Source organism: Chenopodium album, chromosome 14 (genome assembly GCF_948465745.1).
Source record: "Chenopodium album chromosome 14, dcCheAlbu1.1, whole genome shotgun sequence".
In the NCBI taxonomy this organism is placed as follows: domain Eukaryota; kingdom Viridiplantae; phylum Streptophyta; class Magnoliopsida; order Caryophyllales; family Amaranthaceae; genus Chenopodium; species Chenopodium album.
In genome coordinates, this window is record NC_137847.1 from 19,568,155 (window position 1) to 19,574,154 (window position 6,000).

The following is a 6,000-nucleotide window of genomic DNA, read 5'->3' on the forward strand; positions in this document are numbered from 1 at the left end:
AATTAATATTTAATAATTATAATAATAATGCGATAATATTAATAATAGTTATAGTAGTAGTAGTAGTAGTAGTACTAATAATAATAATAATAATAATAATAATAATAATAATAATAATAATAATAATAATAATAATAATATTAAGGAAATCTGCTCTGCTCGGCTCGGCTCGACTCTACTCTGCCCAGAAGCTCAAAAGAACAGGACCTTAATGTATTTTTGTAAAATGATTTTATGTATGATATATATGAATGATTTCATTTGTATATATCTTCCATATATATTTTTTTTTAGTGTTCTATCCGGTTAACTCTTTGGGCAAATCCGGATTCGGAGATCAGTTTTGAGTGGTTAGCTTCCAGTCTCCTTCCAATTGTTGTTGCGAAGGATCGAACACGAGTCCTCCCTACCAAGTGTATTTCCAATCACCACTACACCAACAGTCAATTGGTTCTTCTATAAATATAATTGTAGAATATTTTATTTTTATTAACTTAACCTTTTAAAAATAATCTTCTGTAAATGATAGTACTATTGTGCGAAGTAGAATAATTGTATAGGTATTAACTTAACCTTCCACCAATGTACAATTTCTTAAATAGATCTGGTTCATACTAATTTATTGTGGACCACCAATATTAGAGACAATATAATTGTTTTATTAATAAAAAAAAAGGGTCATTATATTAAAATAAAGGTTATTATGTTGAAATAAAAATTAGTGTGACATTATAAAAGATATAAGAGGTTAATTTATTTATTGAAATTTTTAATATAATGGTCAATATAAATAATAAAAATTACTATGTTAAAATTAGGTCAATATTCAATATAATGTCGTACTTATGTTCATAATAACATTAAAAGGTTACACAAGTTTTAAAAAGGAAAAATTGTCCTGATTAATACCAACTTTGCTTAGCAACTGGCGCGTGGGGCTGCTATTGCGGGGACTACTAATGAGAATTTTATTTACGTTGCTAATAGTCATTATTTGCAACTGGCATAGAGCTAAACCAGCTGCTAATAGTATTTATTCGCAACTAACATTGTACTAGGCCAGCTGCTAATAGTGGTTATTTGCAGCTGGCGTAATACTAGGCCAGCTGCTAATAGTGGTTATTTGCGGCTGGCGTAGTACTAGGCCAGCTGCTAATAGTCTTTCTTATAGAATAAAAAAAAAAGACTATTTGCAACTGGCGTAACTCTTTAAATAAAAAAAATTTGCAATTTTTCCAATATGATATACAAACTATATTAAATATTATTTTAACAAATTTTTGGTTAGTTATGAAGTATACATTAATTAAAAATTGAAAACTAAATTACAAGGCTGCTAATAGGCTTCTAAAGAACCTAGATACTCCAAAAAAATATGCACGTTCGCCCAATCGACGAAAGGAGAAAGAGCATCAGCACCTATAACCACCTGCAATTTATAAAGCAAACAATTAAATTTTTTATTTTAGAGAATAAAGGATACAAACTTCATGAGAGTAAAGATAACAAAGTCAATACCCCTTACCTTAAGTGCAAAGGGGCAAACACACAATCAGCAACCTAGTGACACAAGCACCAGTCAATACCCCTTACCATTGTAGCAACCTAGTGACACAAACACCATTAACCTAGTGTATAAAAACAAAATATAATTCACATGGCATAGCAATCAGCAGCAAAATTGAGTTTAAAAAGATGGGAAAACAATTGATATCTCACCTTCAATATCTTAAACACCCAAAAACAGAAGTTACTAATTATTATGTTACATTGAATTACATATGGCAGGTGCTAGAAGGCATATTCTGTCCAGGTGCTAGAAACTGTTGCGAAGCCCTAATAAATATGGCTTCCCTAGCTTGCTGACCCGGGACTGTGGGAGGATACTGCAATATAAATTACACATGAGCAAAATTCAAGCAATTCCCACCATAATAATAAACCTCAAAATATAACAATCTACCTGTGCAGACATAGGAGGGCCAAAGTTTTGTGCAGTGGCCATAGAAGCAACCAGACATGGGCTGAAGCTGTTTTAACAAGCGAAAATTAAACCACTCTAAAATAAAATAACACATTGAACATCTTAGATAAGTACATCTAAAACGAAAACTAACGTAAACATAACAAACAAACAGATCATTTTAGCAGATTCAAACAAACATGTGTGCTTTCTAAGAACATTTATGCACAGTGCAAAGGTTACAGATAGCAGCAAGACTCAGTAGGCATGCCACAAGCAACGATAGCATATATTTTGGTCAAAGACACACAGGTCAAAGACACGCAACTAAATTGAGATTATATATGAGCAGTATGTATTCAGAGGTAGTATACATAGATTTTAAGATAAAGTGATGATTACAGAACAATAAGAACACACTGCCATGGAAATTTGACATTCTTTATGGTACCAACTGCACTTTAATCACATCAATAACCTTGCAACCTATTACACTAATGTGCTTCAATTCACTATGAATCAAAGAGAAATGACACTCCATATAGCATATAACACCACAACATCAAAATGAAGTATAACCATGTTTATTTCACAAATTTAAACATGACTAAAAGGCCTAATATATATACTCCTACAATACATAACATCGCATTCAACATTCAGCCAAATACCAAGGCACTATTTTGTCAGATTATGCAAACACAAAACCATTGAAAATTAAAGACAAAACAATCCCCAATGCGAAACATTCCCAAAAAAGACAGAACAATCCCCAATGCAATACGATAATCTGTGCAGATTTTCACTTAAACAAGCCATACTACTATAAGTAACAAAAAAGGCAGTAGGACTAGCAAGCATCAATATGATACTTAGAAGTATACTTTCAACCTGTTAAAAAGAGCATATGAAGTATCAACAATACATAATGCAAAAAAATTATGATATCAAAGTTAACAGTATATCAATGACATGGAGCACAGTCACTCAAAAGAATTAAGATTTCAAAGAAAAGACCCACCTGGAAATGATATAGGCAGCATGAAAAACGTTGCCAAGCCTTAACTCTGAAACAAACCTCAACTTGCTGTACAATTCCACCAAAAATTAACTCTGAAAAAACAACACAAAATCTGGATCAAAATAGCCTCTATGGATATATAATTAAGCACACATTAAGCGATAACATCCCAATTCGGCTCCTGCGTAGCAAATAGCCCAGGGAGGTCAACTTACATTCAGCACTACCCTATGTAATAGAACATACCACCTACAGGACAGCAAAAGTATCCTCACCAATGACAGAACATTATAGCTTAAATCTCAAATTAGTGTATGCACACAAGTACACAAACTATGATATTCTATCAATTAATCAATCAATCAATCTATCACAGGCATAATTTACATATCAAAGTGGACAATGTCTGACTAGAATATATCAACTATCAACCAAATACCAGTTAATAGAAAATCAAACTACTCCTGTATCGGAGTAGTTGTTACGTTATCTCAATTTGTCACATTCCAGGATTTAATATAATCTTAAATTACCTTGACAGTAGTTGTATCCCTCCCAATTTCTATCTGCCCTTCATCATTTTGATTGTTTGGATCTTCTGGATTCGTTCATCACATCTTTCACAAAAAAATTGTTAAATATATAGGTATATACTGCCTTTGTCTCCATCTCAGGCCTCAATGCCCATTTATTCCTCCTCCTTTCCCCAATTTCTCCGAATGAGCATAAATTAGCACTACTAGAAGAGTATACTCCAAGAGTACATTAGAACATATACAATAACTAATACAAGAACTAGATAAGACTAGAAACCATTGCCAATAAAGTACAACGTGTTATTGACATCATAAGTTATTAGGAACCCATTAAACTTGTATCATATGTAAATCAACTCAACTAGCATCAAAATATAACATTAGATTCGAAAATCAAACCACAACACAAATTGGAATAAATAACAAATACAAAAATAAAAATTATACAAAGCATATTCAATACTTTAATTTCATCAAGATAATAGATAAAATTTATAAAAAAATTTGATTATTAAAACCACAACAAAGAAAATTCTAAATAAGAAATAAGAAGCTAATAAAATTACTCTTGTGAACAAAAATAAGAAGCTAATAACAAAGAAAATCAATCCTAAATCTCTTCGTACCACATTCTAAGCCGAAGTTGGAAGTTGGGCTCAAGTACGGAGTACGGACACCCATATTCATAGCAGAACTTGTAGGACTAGTGAACTGAAAACAACGAGAAGAATGGAGAAAAAAAACAGGTGGTTAGGAAGGTATCTAGCATATATAAGAAGCCAGGAATTAGAAGTCAATAAATTATTAGATTATACTAACTTTTTAGAAATCCGTAATAGTAATATCTAAAAAAAATCAGCTTGGGTGCAAAAATATAATCCTCACTGAATGAAAACTTCCTAGTTCTTATAAAGGACATGGACATTAAAAATTGGATGCTGGTCAAAAGGCATCACTGACTATGCTTTTAATTCCAATCTTGAACATGAAAATTTATATGCCTTACAAACTTTAAGAGGTGGTATGTACGTCAGTAAGATGGAGCAATTATAGTTAATATAAACACACTACAAAGTATTTATCCATCTTCAATACTCCTTCAACCCATTAGAGATCAGCTTATATATGCAAAATCTAGCCTGGGTAGCCTAAAGAAAATCATGAAATTACTGTTCTCAACAAAAATCAAGCATTTCAGCATCTTCAAAATAATGAATCTAACATCAATTTCAGTCAAAGTTCAAAACACTCAACAATAATCACCATAAATCATAAATTGAGCATAAAATTACATAATATCAATATCTTCAGTAGATCTAGCAACTCAAATCACAATCAATCAAAGTCAACTTAACCAAATATTTCATATCCAAACCTAATTTACCATCAACAACACTAAGTCAAAGAGAATATCATCAAATCAACTTCAACTATCAACAAATTTGAATTTCAAAGCCATATCAATGAAAAAAATAATCTAAACAATAAATTAAAAAATTGAATCTACGAAAAAAAGTCCTAAATCTGTCGAATTAAAGGAACTCCAAACAACCAAATTCTAGAAAGAAAAAAAAAAACAAAGAGAAAAAAAAATACCCTTAATTGTCGACTTGAAGGTTCAATGTGACGACTTGACTGACGTGCCTACCACCACCATCTATGCACCCACGCTACGTATTCAACATCTGACCTAAGAAGCTGATTCAATGAAGAACACAAAGCTCAGAAGCCGCTTCAATGGAGAATTCAGAGTACGACTTAGTCGGCTTCAGTGAAGAGGAGAAGATTCATAGGACGGCTTCAATCGAGTGCAGCGTGAAATTAAGGGTTCTTTCCTACTTCAATGAAGTACAAAACAAATTAGGGCTTCGTTCTTCTTTAATTCTAGAGCAAAAATGGAAGAGAAGGCTAAGTAAATTCAGCGACAATGGAAGAGGGCTGACGGCTGAGTTAAGTTCAGCGGGATTTTTTAGAGGGGTTATGATGAGAGAGAATGGATGAGAGAGATAGAAGGAGGGTTATGATGAGAGAGAACAGAGAAGCCGCGTGTGTCAAAAACTCAAAATTATAATTTCTTTCTCTTGTTTTAGCAGCTGGCCTTCCAAGGTCAGTTACAAATAATTTGGTCAAATTTTGGTTTGACCTAGTATTTGCAGCTGACAAAGCCAGTTGCGAATAAATAATATATTGTTATAATAATTATTATTAGCAGCAGGCATTGTTACATCAGTTGCAAATGTTATAGTATTTGCAACTGGCATAAAATAGGCCAAATGTAAATATAAATTTTTACTTTTACACTCTCAGTAATAGCAGCGCTCATTACTATGTCAGTTGCTAATAATATAGTATTTGTAACTAACATTATTTTAGCCAGTTACAATTAGTGTTTTAGTAGCTAACATATACAACGCCAGTTGCTAATAGGGTGCTACTAATAGCAATTTTTCCACTAGTGCCAGCTGTCGGGAAATGGCACC

The 6,000-nt window shown here is 32.4% G+C and overlaps 1 long non-coding RNA gene across 2 annotated transcripts; it reads right to left on the reverse strand.

The window, feature by feature from the left end:
* Positions 1 to 1,214: 1,214 nt before the first annotated feature.
* Positions 1,215 to 5,561, reverse strand: LOC145579070 (uncharacterized). Of its 2 annotated transcripts, none has more exons than XR_014098993.1 (7): positions 5,117 to 5,561; positions 4,147 to 4,231; positions 2,985 to 3,076; positions 1,964 to 2,030; positions 1,720 to 1,886; positions 1,526 to 1,605; positions 1,215 to 1,429 (listed from the first exon to the last, which is right to left on the reverse strand). It is a non-coding gene; the product is annotated as an uncharacterized LOC145579070 (long non-coding RNA). The 2 variants fall into 2 exon arrangements; XR_014098994.1 differs by having other exon boundaries at positions 3,518 to 4,231.
* Positions 5,562 to 6,000: the final 439 nt, after the last annotated feature.